This window comes from Mixophyes fleayi, chromosome 4 (genome assembly GCF_038048845.1).
Source record: "Mixophyes fleayi isolate aMixFle1 chromosome 4, aMixFle1.hap1, whole genome shotgun sequence".
NCBI classification, from domain to species: domain Eukaryota; kingdom Metazoa; phylum Chordata; class Amphibia; order Anura; family Limnodynastidae; genus Mixophyes; species Mixophyes fleayi.
The window spans coordinates 100,586,780-100,601,890 of NC_134405.1; positions in this window are offsets into that span (position 1 = coordinate 100,586,780).

The window sequence follows — 15,111 nt, forward strand, 5'->3', positions numbered from 1 at the left end:
GCACTCCCCAACTCTTCTTCGTTAAAGGAGCCCTGGTAACTGTGTACCTGTCAGTCAGGCTAGCAGCCGCTTGCGCAATCTTAGGGTCACGATCCACAACTCATTCCCTCATCTCAGCTGGACTGTCAGGATTTCCCAGGTATGACCACGGAGAGGAGATAAGTGGTTATAATGAGTTTATTAACAAACAGAGATGACAAGGTAATCCACGAGACAGTTCAATGTGCAGATGAGAAACAGGTAACTGCAATAGTAGATTTCAACAGGCAGCGTAGAACTACAAGTACCAGGTATAATGATTGAAGATGCAGGAGTCCAGGACACAGGTAACAACAAATAGTAGATTTCAACAGGCAGCGTAGAACTACAAGTACCAGGTATAATGGTTAAAGATGCAGGAGTCCAGGACACAGGTAACAGCAAATAGTAGATTTCAACCGGCAGCGTAGAACTACAAGTACCAGGTATAATGGTTAAAGATGCAGGAGTCCAGGACACAGGTAACAGCAAATAGTAGATTTCAACAGGCAGCGTAGAACTACAAGTACCAGGTATAATGATTGAAGATGCAGGAGTCCAGGACACAGGTAACAGCAAATAGTAGATTTCAACAGGCAGCGTAGAACTACAAGTACCAGGTATAATGGTTAAAGATGCAGGAGTCCAGGACACAGGTAACAACAAATAGTAGATTTCAACGAAGAAATATGCAGGATTCCAGATAGCAGATAGAAGCTGAGCACAGGAAATGCTCCTCGGAATGACCTGATGATCTGGCCCAGACTGTTTGAAGCAGGCAGGTATAAATAGGCCTCATGCAGCTGAAACCACTCCCAGTGATCAAGGAGAATAATCAAGTAGCACAGTGGCCCCTTTGGTAGGCAGTGGTACTACAAGTGGAAAGCATACCAAATCCAATAGAGTCACTGCAGACAGCAGCTGCAGAGTGCAAATCGTGACATGGACACACTTTGAGGAACTGCTCCTGAAGTATAAGATCCTTTAGCTTATCATAGTCCAGTATCTGCAACCCCTCAATCCAATGATGCATCATGGATGATAATTATGCAGTCCAGAATAAGTGTCAGAGGGACTGCGCCTTGAGTCTTGGAATTTTCGCCGGTAAGCCTCAGAAGTTATGTTGAAATGAAGAAACAAGGCTTTCTTAATTGCAACATAATCGCCATCCAGTTCCTGGGAAAGGTCTTCAAATACTTCCAAAGCTTTCCCTCTCAGTCCAGGGGTAAAATAGCTGGCCCACTCACTGGGGTCCAGCTCAAATTGTCAGCAAGTCCTTCTTCCTTTCAAATCCCCTCAGGAATGCATCAAGGTCACCAACACAGGGAATTGGTCATGTCTGGGTTTTTTCCTACCCGGACCTCGGTCCACTGACTGGCTAGCTCTAAACGGTATTCACGTTCGGCTTGACATTCAGCAGCGGCAGCCTCACTGGGTGCAGCAGCTCGGCATTCAGCAGCCTCCCTGTCTGCAGAAGAGCAGCATTTGGCAGCCTTCCTGTCAGCGCAGTGTTCAGCAGCCTCCCTGTCTGCAGCAGCACAGTGTTCAGCAGATTCTTGGAGTTGTTGGATCAGGTGCAGCGATGTTGCAGTGTCAGCATCCTTCAGCTGTTTGCGAGCAGTGTGAAAGTAACTGTCCAGGTTAAACTCCTCACTTGAATGAAGATAGTTATTTATGGTAGTGTCCAGTGCTGACTGCTCTACTGAAGCAGAGAGATTTTCTCCACTGCCTTCTCTGACACTTAGCTTCTGATCAGCCTCCACAAGCGCTTGAATCAGTTGCTTTCGGTTCCTGGCGGGGACAACAGCAATTCCTCTTTCAACACACAAAGCCAAAAGCTCGTCCTTTTTCATCTGCTCATAGTCAGTGGTCATCCTGGACCTCACACTTTCAACAAAAGAAATAGAAAAATAAAAAATAAAAAAATAAATAGAAAAGAAAAACAAGAAAAAGGGGGGGGATATTAACAGAAACTATATGGGCAGTATGTCCTGTAAAATTTTGTAAGCCTTGAGAGTAATCTCTGGTCAATTAGGATGCTGACTCTCCCTAGAATCACACACCACTAATTCACTTAAGTTCTTATGATTAAAAGTAAAATATTATTAATCCCACCAAGCTACCAAACAGTTTGTCACGAACAGCCCAGCTCAGATACAGCAATCTGAACAGCTGCTCATGACTGTTGTTACCTTAGTTAATTAACAATGAATATACCTTTTTGGCTACCACAAACGATTTATTATGGTCCTACATTCACCAGAACCACTTATTAATGTTTCACAGTTAAATCACATGCACATGTAGCATGAGCCTCCCTGGGCTTTGCAAATTCACAAAGAATAACAGAGAATATGCTAGATTAAAATATGTTTAATCTGAAGAATATTTCCAAGGCTTTCATTTACAAAAAGGTAATAAACAGACATACAATAAATTGCACAATTGAATTTCAGAAACTAAAATAGAAAATAGAAACCAGAGTCCTTACTTACAAGTTTAGGAATTGGTGTGTGAGGAGTACACATTGAGAAGCATGACACATTTCAGTCTCGATAGATCCACTCAAAGAAATGAACACTGTACTACTGCTACAAGGGATTTTTAAACCATTTCTTGTTGGCTCTTCACCACCCACCTTAGGAATTTTATATTCGTCTAAGTTAGATGGATGCCCAAAATGACACAGGACTTTCGAAGTAAATTATGGATGTCCTGAGACCTGGTATTTTCAGAGAACCTGAGTGCTCACCTCTGCTCATTTGGCCTGGCTAAGTCTAACTCCTCTGTATACACAAACTACTCAGAGATCTTATCTGTCTCTGGGCCTGTCTACTTTCACAAGACTATTAACACTTGCCTAGGTCGGACTCAGGTCAGTTAACAAAATACACTTTGAAAGGTTACCTATAATATTCAGAGTGTTATACGTAAAATCAACAGAAAATAACAATCAGTCATTAAATATACTACATTTCGTCACACGTACATTGTATGGGGCAAAATGAAGTGCCTGTGAGAATATGAATGAATATATAGACAAAATATTGTCAATAGCTCAGCAATTGGCATCTGTGGGAGCAGAGGTGAATGATGAAGTTGCGATGACAATGCTGTAGAATTTAATGCCAGTGTTCGATTTCCTGGTGATAGCTTTAGATTCTAACGATACTAAGCTGAATACAGAAATTGAAAAGGCCAAACTGCTGTAATTCCAATAATGAATTCCCTTTGAGACAAATGCAAAAAGTTTTGCACTACTCACAAAAGGTACTAAGTCCAAAACGTCCATGTACAAATGCTTCATATGTCACACAATGCACAAAATGCACAAAGTTTCAAAGTTCAGGTTGAGAGGTGCATGTGGTGCGCACAAAAAGCATGACAAACCAAACGAGTCAGTAGTAAATGTTGTAGACAGTCACAAAAAGGACTGCTGGTATATGGACTCGGGGGCCACTAGACACTTCAGCTGTAATTAGGAATGGTTCACTTCACTGAAATCATGTGCGTCCTTACTGCCACAAAAGTTGGGACATTTATACTGTGCCTAAGTATAAATGGTGAGACTGTCATCACAGACATCCAAGACGTTCTTTATGTACCAGATTTGGGAACCAACCTTATTGCTATAAACATCCTAGAAAGTAAAGGTTACCAAGTCAAACTCGCAGAGGACAAATGTGTGGTGCAAAACCAAAGAGGGACTGTAATTGTAACAGTTGCCCGGTGCAAACAACTGTATGTTTTGGATACCAAACAGTGTTGTGCAATGGCTGCTTTAGATACCAACCAATCCATGGAGCTATGGCATAAGAGACTTGTTCATCTGGGATATGACAACATCCAGAAACTAGATGATGGGATGGTGACAGGGATCACTGTGAGTATTCCCTTTCCAAACTCGGCAACTACAACTGAAATATCGCTAGCTCTAGTGCATACAGATGTGTGTTGTCCAGTGGAGGTAAAAATCAGTAAGTGGCTACCAATATTTCATCACACTTATTACACAAGAATGACACATGTGTACTTTATAATAGCTAAGAATGAAGTGGTCAGTAAAATTAAAGAATACAAGAGCTTGGTTGTGACTCAAATGAGTCTAAAATTAAAAGTCTTGAGATCCGACAATAACAGAGAGCATGACAACAGGACATTAGCTGAATTCTTAAAAAATAGAGCACCAAATAACAATTGTCTGCGCAACACAACAAAATGGTGTGTGTGAGCGGGCAAATCACACAATTGTTGAGTAATGTAGGCATGGACAAAGTTTTTAGGCAGAGGTAGTGTCCTCTGCAGTATACCTCAAAAACCATGCGCCCACAGTAGCTGTAAAAGGTAAAACGCCACTGGAGGTGTTGTCCGGAAGAAAGCCAAGTGTCAGTCATCTCTGTGTCTTTGGCTGTAAAGCATATACACATATTCCTAAAGAAAAGAGACGTAAGTTACATCCAAAGTCAGTAAAATGTATCATGCATGGATACTGCCAAGAAAGTAAAGGGTAAAGACTTTGGGACATTACAAACAAGCGACTCATAAAATCCAGAGATGTAGTGTTTCAGGAGAAAACACAATCTAGCGAAATGATGAAACAACAACCACAACAAAAGCTTGTAACACTGTATATACAGAAAGCAGAAAGCGTGACTGCACCTGAGATTGTTATTGCAGATATCCAATCAGAGAGCAGGAGTTCTGTGAGGAGTAACAGAGGTATTCCCCCTATGAGATATTGCAAGGAATTTGCCAATATAGCCTTCTGTGAAACGGAAAACATACAAGAAGCAAAAACAAGTATTGACTGGAAAGAATTGAAGTGGGCGATAGATACAGAGCTGCCAGCTCTGGGTGACAACTGGATGAGTAACCGAAAAATGATCAAAAACAAGTGGGTCTCTTGCAAAAAGATAAATGCGGATGGAACCATTGCCCGCTATAAGGCCCGGCTTGTTGCTAAAGTATACACACAAAAATCTGGCATTAAATATGGAGAAATCGTCTCGCCTGTTGCAAGGTACAGTACCTTAAGGTTAGTTATTGCTGTACTCTGTGATCTATTAATGTACTAACTTCATTTTGACTCAGCATTCTTATATGGGGATTTAGTTGAGGAGATTTACATGGAGCCACCTAAACACTATAATGATGGTGTGTTCCAAGAGGGAAAATTCTGCCTCCTAAAGAAATCCCTATACTATCAACATCGAGTGTGATAATCCAGGGGCAATTGATTTGTCCTCCAGCACAAAGCAACATGGATGCTCAAAACACATTGCCATAAGACATCCCTTTATACATAAGTTAGTGCATAGGAAGTCCACTAGTGTGAGATACATAGCAAGCGAGGATAATGTCACTGATATGCTACCGAAGGGACTGGCATCACACTTGTTAAATATGTTCCTGTTAAGATGTGGAATGAAATATATGGTTGATTAATGTTAATATATTTCACTGATAACATGGTAACATTTGTGGTGAATCGAGGTATTAATATTAGGGATGTGCACCGGCCACTTTTGGTGTCTCGTGTTTTGGGTTCGGATTTGCTTGAGGTTTTGGGTACGGATTTGTTTCACAAAACACCTGACGAAAGGTTTTGGTTCGGATTTAAGGTTTTGGATTCGGATTTATTTTGAAAAAAACATAAAAAGTGTTAAAATCAAGGTTTTTTTTGGTTTATTTTCACTCCTACGCTATTATTAACCTCAATAACATTCAATAACAATCATTTCCACTAATTTCCAGTCTATTCTGAACACCTCACAATATTGTTTTTAGTCCAAAACGTTTCACCGAGGTAGCTTTCTGGATTGCATAGTGGAGTGGTCCCAGTACCCAATTTGGTACCGGGGCCACAATACCTCCTCCGACTTTCAAGTGTAGTGTTTCTAAGTTATAAACCCTATAGTAGTTCGAGCACGTCAATACCTCTTGTTTTAGACGACCATGGTACTGAGCATTCATCATTGAGATCCCATTAAGTATGTGAAAGACAGACAGGGTCGAAGTGTTATTTGTTGACTTTGTTAACCAAAAAACTGTCCCTGTTGCAAATATTCGTGCAATGAAGAGTGACTTTTTCATTTAAAGGCTCAAGCTTTCAAGTGTAGTGTTTCTGAGTTATAAACACTACAGTAGTTCGAGCACGTCAATACCTCTTGTTTTAGACGACCATGGTACTGAGCATTCATCATTGAGATCCCATCAAGTATGTGAAAGACAGACAGGCTCGAAGTGTTATTTGTTGACTTTATTAAACAAAAAACTGTCCCTGTTGCAAATATTCGTGCAATGAAGAGTGACTTTTTCATTTAAAGGCTCAAGCTTTCCAGTGTAGTGTTTCTAAGTTATAAACAGTACAGTAATTCGAGGACGTCAATATCTCTTTTTTTTTATTATAACTGGCCATTTAACTTTTGGTTTAATTTGTTTAATTGGTTTTAATTTTGTTTTACTTTGTGCTCATGGCAAACGACTGTTGGACGGTCAATTGTTTTGTGAAAGACGTAGCGGTCTTACGACTTCCCCTCTTGGAAGATGACCGACTAACAGCAACAACAGCAGCAGCGGCAGTAGTAGGCGTACCGCTGCAGGATTCCTCGGATGAATCCCTTATTGAAGAGGACTCAGTCTGGCTTGTGACTTTGGCTGCAGGACTGAATCTGATGGAGATCGTGGAGAAAGTTGACGAGGAGGGTGTTGCTGGTGTGTATCCAACAGGACCAAGGGATTTAGGTGTCCCTGTACTGATGACGGTCCTAGCCCCAGTTCCTGAACTAACCACTGAACTATGAAGGTTATTCAGGTGATGTATAAGGGAGGATTTCCCTAGGTGGGCAAGATCCTTACCCCTGCTTATTTGAGCTTTACATAAGCTACATATGGCCGGATTTGGATAAAAATAACTCCAGACCGAAGAGGCGCATTTTTTGGTCTTCTGACCAGGCATGACAATGGGCTTTTTAATCCCATGGACATCAGCTGTTTCCCCCCCTGGTGCCTCATTTACAATAACCACATCAGCATCCTCATCAACAAGTTCCTCCACATCGCCAGCTACATCAATAGCCTCCTCCCGAGCCACCTCTTCCCATACAGTGATGGGAAGGTCAGGCTTGACAACCACCAACACCCTTGGACTCGCCTTGGGGATTTGTGATAATTTCTCTTTAGAAGGCAGAGTTGTTTGCTGTTTTGTTGCTGACAGCATAACTCTCTTTAATTTTTTGTAGGGGGGGGAGGAGGAGGAGGGCTAAGATCCTTGGGTGAAGCTGAACCACTAGTCATGAACACGGGCCAGGGCCTAAGCCGTTCCTTGCCACTCTGTGTCGTAAATGGCATATTGGCAACTTTACGTTTCTCCTCAGATGATTTTAAGTTTCTCTTTTTGCTACTTTTACTGAACTTGGGCTTTTTGGATTTTACATGCCCTGTACTAGGAGATTGGGCATCGGGCTTGCCAGACGACCTGGATGGCATTTCATCGTCTATGTCATGACTAGTGGCAGCAGCTTCAGCATTAGGAGGAAGTGGGTCTTGATCTTTCCCTAATTTATCCTCCAAATTTTTGGGTGGCATCTGAGGGTGTTGAGCTTTTGTTCCTCAGCTCAACAGAGTACAACTGTAGTGTCTAATTACATGTGGATAAGGGGACATTGGGGCTCATTGTAAATATGTATATTTTTTACTGTGTATTGTTGATGTGGCAGTGAGGTTGTTGTTCATTGTCCTTAAAGTGAAGCCAGGGGGGTTATGTGTAGGGATCAGGTTGCAAGATACTGGTGAGGGGGAAGGCTAATTAGTATCCATTGTTCCCATAAGACTGCTACGTTTGGTCTACAATCTAGCAGAGGAGTTTCTGTGGAAGTACAGCTAATCTCCACTCCCCTCTCCAACCCCCTAGTCCAGGACTCACCAATGTTTAACAAGAAGAGGCCCAGGGATTTGCCCATGTAGGGGAAAGCACTGTGGAAATTTGACCAAAGATATAAGGAGCCACTCCAGGGTGGGGAGGTGATGTTCATTCTGGGAATTGATTGCTGGAAGCTGCAGGGTGTCAGGCCTGAATAGAGAGGAACAGTAACCGGTATTGGCACTACTGAGCAGATAGGTGCGGAGTCTAAAGTACCCCTGGTTTTCTCCAGGGACCCCCTGCAAGGACTTTGCTGCACAGGGTACGCAGGTCGCGGTCCTTTTAGACAGTTACCGGTGTAGTGAAGAGGAGTCAGACGGTCCGGATCAAGCCAATCGGTATGCGAGGTACAGAGGGAGAATCCAGAAGAAATGTCAAACAAGCCAAGGTCACAGGAACACGGTGGGTCACACAGAATAGAGACTGGTCAGTAAGCCGGGTCACAACAGGAACCACCCGGGCAGAGCAGCAGTGACAGGCGTCTGTCTCCGCCGAGTGGAAGTACGGCGGGGATGGCACCTGACACCGAGTGGCTAGTGGCTGAAATACATCAGCAGATCCATGGGTCGTCAAGTCTGGACAGCCAGGTGAATGTGACTCCCATAGATTGTAAGCTTTCGAGCAGGGTTCTCTTACCTCTCTGAAGTACGGCAGGGACGGCACCTGACTGTACCCCCTCCCTCTCTCTCCTCAAAAGAAGGATTGGTCCTCTTCCGAAATCTTGCAAGGAGACGGGGAACATGCAGATCCGCTTCAAGGACCCAGGATCTCTCCTCGGGACCATAACCCTTCCAGTGAACAAGGTACTGAAGATTGCCACAAATGGAACGAGACCTCAAAATTCGTTCTACTTCATACTCCTCCCCTAGGGAGGTCTTGATGGGTGGAGGAGCAACTGGTTCTTTGAAGAATTCATTGAGGACCAGGGGTTTCAGTAGGGAGATGTGAAAAGTATTGTGGATCCTGAGAACAGGAGGTAAAGCGAGTTTGTAGGAGACCGGATTAATTATTTGGGAAATGGCAAATGGTCCAATAAAGCGAGGAGCTAATTTCATGGGGGGACACGGAGTCTGAGATTCCGGGTGGCTAGCCACACCCGATCCCCTTCCTTTAGTACAGGAAGGTTTCTTCTGTGACAGTCAGCAGCCGACTTGTACCGTTGCATAGACATAGTGAGTCTTGCTTGAGTCTTGGACCAAATTTGCGACATGTCGTGGACAAGGGATTCAACTGCAGGCACAGTGGATGCCGGAACTTCAGATAAGAGAGGAGGTGTAGGGTGTTTCCCATAAACAATGAAAAAGGGAGAGTATCCCGAGGAGGAATGTGAAAGGTTGTTAAGAACAAACTCAGCCCAGTAGAGAAGGTCACTCCAAGAAGCTTGATGTTCTGAAGAGAAGCAACGCAGGAAACACTCCAGGTCCTGATTTACTCGTTCCGTCTGTGCGTTCGTCTGAGGGTGATAGCTCGAAGAAAACTTGAGTTTGACCCCGAGTTTGGCACAGAAAGCCCTCCAGAACTTAGCCACAAATTGTACACCACGATCGGAGATGATCTCCTGAGGACATCCATGAAGACGGAAGACATTCTTCAGAAATAGATTAGCAAGTTCAGATGCTGAGGGAAGGCCTTTACAGGGAATGAAGTGGGACATTTTGGAGAAGCGAACTACCACGACCCAGATGGTATTATAGTCATGGCTTAGAGGAAGATTGGTGATAAAATCCATTGTGATGCTGATCCAGGGGGAATCAGGGATGGGAAGCGGGAGAAGAAGGCCAGGAGGACTCTGCCTGGGAGTCTTGTTGCGAGCACATATGCAGCAGGCAGACACAAATTTGCATACATCCGGACCCAGAGAAGGCCACCAGTAGTATCTAGAAAGGAATTCTTTGGTCTTTTTGTAGCCGGGATGGCCTGCAAATTTAGATTCATGTGCCCAGCACAGCAATTTGGGGCGGAGATGTGGAACCACAAAGGAACGTCCAGGAGGAGGAGTAACCATGGTGGAACTCGTCAATGCTACTACTTGAATAGGATTGAGAATAGTCTTGTTGTCTGGAAACACCGGAGAATCAGCCTCAATAAAAGATCTTGATAATGCATCGGCTTTGCAATTCTTAGAACCAGGACAAAAAGAAGAATGAGTTGAAACTGAGAAAAGAAAAGGGACCAGCGGGCCTGGCGAGGATTAAGACACTGTGCCTCCTGAAGGTAAGTAAGGTTTTTTATGGTCGGTCATTACGGTCACGGGATGCAATGCCCCTTCAAGGAGATAACGCCATTCTTCTAAGGCCATCTTCACTGCTAGTAGCTCCTTATCTCCAATACCGTAGTTCAACTCGCAGCCGGAATTTTTTTTGGAGAGAAATACGCATGTGTCCAAAAAACCAGATGAAGATCTTTGGGACAGGATGGCCCCTATTCCTACTGAGGACGCATCCACCTTGAGAAAGAATGGTCTCTCTTGATCTGGTTGTTTAAGAATGGGAGCGGAGATGAAGGCCTTCTTGAGAGTTTTGAAGGCTGTAACTGCCTCTGGGGGCCATGATTTACAGCAGGCTCCCTTGCGAGTTAAGGGCGTAATAGGGCTGATGATGGACGAGAAGTCTCTAATGAACTGGCGATAATAGTTTGAGAACCCAATAAAGCGTTGAGTAGCTTTCAGACCAGAGGGAAGTGGCCAGTTGAGAATTGCTTCGACTTTCTTTGGATCCATCTGGAGGCCAGTACCAGATACTAGATAACCAAGGAATGGAACCTGGAAACATTCAAAGATGCATTTCTCCAGTTTGCAGTACAAGGAGTGCTGACGGAGATGAGAGAGAACAGTCTTGACATGGAGACGATGGGAATGTAGATCAGAAGAAAAAATCAGGATATCGTCCAAGTAAACAATCACAGATTGGTATAAAAGATCCCTGAAGATCTGGTTGACGAAATCTTGAAAGACGGCTGGATCATTACAGAGCCCGAACGGCATCACCAGGTACTCGTAGTGCCCATCGCGAGTGTTGAATGCCGTCTTCCACTCATCACCCTTATGAATATGTATCAAGTTATATGCTCCCCTGAGATCGAGCTTGGTGAAGATCCTAGCACCCCGGATACGGTCGAACAATTCCGTAATAACGGGAAGCGGGTAGTGGTTGATAGTGATTGCATTCAAGCGACGGTAATCGATGCAGGGTCTTAAAGAACCGTCCTTTTTTTTACAAAAAAGAATCCAGCCCCTGCAGGAGAGTGAGATTTCCTGATAAAGCCTCGCTGGAGATTGTCAGAGACATATTGTGACATGGCTTCAGTCTCCGGTAGGGACAATGGATACACCCTACCTTTAGGAATGGTTTTGTCAGGCATAAGTTCGATGGGACAATCCCACGCTCGATGAGGGGGTAAGGTCTCCGCAGCAGATTTGCTAAACACATCGAGAAATTCTAGATATGATTCCGGGAGCCCACTTCGGGAAACCAGAGAAAGACAAGGCACGTGAATGGGTGGGTGCACCTTAGAGAGGCAATTGTTGAAGCAAGAAGCACCCCACGAAGATACCTGGGCGTGGAGCCAGTTGAACTTTGGAGAATGAGTCCTGAGCCAGGGTAAACCCAGAATTATGGAGTTGACGGATTGAGGAATGACCAAGAACTTGATCCACTCTTGATGAAGGACCCCTACCAGCAACCGGACTGGACTAGTGATGCAGGTGATGGAACTGTTGACAACTCGGTTACCATCTACTGCGGTAAGAACCAAAGGCTGCGGCAACGGATGAAGGGGTATATCAAGCTTCGATACTAGAGTGGCAGAAATGAAGTTCCCTGCGGATCCAGAATCCACAAAGGCGGAGCATTCCAGAGAAGTATCCGAGGTCTTGAGGGTCACTGGCATCAGGAAGTTGGTATCTTTGAGGGAATAGGGAGAATGGAAACTGGATTCTAGGACAACCTCCCTACTATTGCCTAGGAAGTAGAGTTTCCCGGCCTCTTAGGACAAGTTGATAACAGATGACCAGCCTCTCCACAATAAAGACAGAGGCGATTTCTAATCCGGCGTTCTCTCTCATCCCGAGATAAACGAGAGCGGCCAATCTGCATGGGTTCTTCAACCAGGGGAGCCGGAGACTGTAAACGAGGAGCCAACTGAGAAGCGGCGACTTTGGTCTCTCTCCTGGGAACGTTCTTGTTGGCGAATGTCCACCTTGACGCTGAGTGAGACCAGCTCGTCCAGTTTAGTAGGAAGATCCTGGGAAGCGAGAGCATCCTTGATTGGATCGGACAACCTGTCAAGGCTTCATCGTTCCATCCCAGCTTGGAGGCGAAGGTGCGGAATTGTACAGCATACTGAACAACCGAGAGGGACCCTTGACGAAGAGCAAGGAGGCTGGAGGCGGCAGAGGACACTCGGCCGGGCTCATCGAACACCTTCCGGAAATTTTCAATGAATACAGTGGCGTTATACAGAGATGCATCATTCCGCTCCCATAACGGGGAAGCCCAGGTCAGGGCCTGTCCGGTGAGAAGGGATATAATATAAGCTACCTTCGCCCTTTCAGAAGAGAAATTCTCCGGTGCAAGCTCAAATTGAATAGAGCATTGATTGAGAAAGCCGCGTCACCCCTCAGGGTTACAATCAAACTTCTCCGGAGTAGGTATACGTAGATTTCTGGACGTAGTGATACTTGCACTCGAAGGAGGTGCGACCGGAGGAGATGGCTGGGGTGGATTCAAGGCATCCAGGCGGGAGATCACCCCTTGAATACACTGCAGGAGTTGAGCTTGGTGGGATTCTTGTCGCTCCACGCGCTGACACAAATGGAGGAGAAGATCGCGAGCAGAGGGCTCCCCAGAGCCATCCGTCATGGCCAGAGTAAACTGTTAGGCCCGAATAGAGAGGAACACTACCCGGTATTGGCACTACTGAGCAGATAGGTGCGGAGTCTAACGTACCCCTGGTTTTCACCAGGGACCCCCGCAAGGAGGTATGGACTTTGCTGCACAGGGTACGCAGGTCGCAGTCCTATTAGACAGTTACCGGTGTAGTGAAGAGGAGTCAGACGGTCCGGGTCAAGCCAATCAGTACGCGAGGTACAGAGGGAGAATCCAGAAGAAATGTCAAACAGGCCAAGGTCGCAGGAACACGGTGGGTCACACAGAAAAGAAACTGGTCAGCAAGCCGGGTCACAACAGGAAGGCAGAGACTGGAGAATGGTCGAGGAAGCCGGGTCAAAGCAAGGAGCACAAACACAGTGGGAGCTAGAGGCAGGAACCTGTTACTCTGGCACCCTAATGGCGCCAGAGCCAGGTTTAAATAGATGCAGGAGGCAGATGATAGGTTCCGTGAAACAGGCACAGGAAGTGCCGAAGAAAGCGTCCCATTGCCTAGCAACAGGACGGGCCACTGCGCATGCGCCCGACAGGGCTGAGGGGCGTGGCTATCCTGTTGCCCGGCAACCGTCCGGGCAGAGCAGCGGTGACAGGCGTCCGTCTCTGCCGAGTGAAAGTAGGGCGGGGACGGCGCCTGACACAGGGTGGCTGGTGGCTGAAATACATCAGCAGATCCATGGGTCGTCAAGTCTGGACAGCCAGGTGAATGTGACTCCCATAGATTGTAAGCTTTCAAGCAGGGTTCTCTTACCTCTCTGTCTGTATGTATTACCCAGTATTGTCTTATCAATGTTTGTTCCCAATTGTAAAGCGCTACAGAATTTGCTGGCGCTATATAAATAAATGTTGATGATGATGATGATGATGATGATGACTCCTTAAACTAGTGGGGTTAGGGACAGTTGGTGAGGTGAACCTGCCTGGCATTTATTTACTGTGTGTACATAATATTCTAGCGATTGTACTAATGTATATAAATGTACTATTGTACTTTTCTAATTGCATTTGCCTGAGTGACTAATAAGAACCTTAGAAGGTACTGTGTAGGCTTCTACATTCTACAGCCAGCGCCTCCTTGCATTGCCCCCTTAACAGCAGGAATAATAGTGTTGACCTTGAAAGTGACATGAATGTGTGGGGCCAGGATGTTCATCTGTCGCAATTGTTGCAGGTCAGTTTTTCAAATATTTGGCATTATCAGTATGTCGAGAATTGACAGTTTCACTATAACAATGTCGGGGTAAGTCTTGTTGGCATTTTGTTAATCACACATTAGTACCCCACCCTTTAATAAGAGGTCTGTTTCTTATATTGAGTAGCATCAATATAAATATACTTGACGGTCATGTCATACCGGCATAGACCACCCCACTTCGAGCACTGTCCATTTTTATAAAATAATTAAAGCTTACTGCACTATTATTGGCCAATGCTTGTTTGTGCCTCGTACAACAGGTGCATCCTAAACCTTGTATGAATACACATGATGATACATCCCAGGGGCTGGTATCTTATGCAATTAAAAGATGAGTCTCCCTGAGCATTATTAGTAAAACTGTTTTCACAACATAATGATTTGGGAATAACTAGAAGTTTGAACAAAGCTATAATTATACTAACCCTGTTGACATTTTTAAAAGCTGATAATTAGGAGTTGTTACAGATAATTAGTAAAACTATGGTCTGTTAATATGACAATGAAGACTCTTTTAAACTATTCCTAGAAAAGCATATTTAAACGTATGCAGTCATAAAGTATGTACTAGATATATCTCTTGTTTCCTAGAAACTTAGGATGTTGAAACATATGAAGACTAGTAGCCAATCTTGCCTAGTTTATCCATGTCTAATTTTATTACACTTTTTGCTGTCAAGAATTTGTGCCAGAATTGCATCCCAAAAAGTCCAATGATTTTTCATATTTTGATGCTGCAACACCGTTGCTGGGAATTGCTTTTTTTTTATTTTTTACTCCACCCAAATTTTCTCTTCTTTGGAGAGGTGGGGATTTATTTTGGCATCATAATCAAGTAAATATATTTTAAAACTTTTGAGTTGTTTCATACTATTAGTGACCAACACCAGTGTCGCTTGGCCAAATCAGACATTTGCTGACTGCAAGTGTCAACTGTCTATGGACATGACGCAACCGGTTGCAGGATGGTATCGTCACCACTGCCAGACACTTTACCGACACTTGTAAGCGCTTGCTTCTGGGAGTGTGTGTAACTACTTCAGCACCTCTTTGCTGGGTACCCTGGCTTGATCCTCCTGCCCTTTACTATGGAT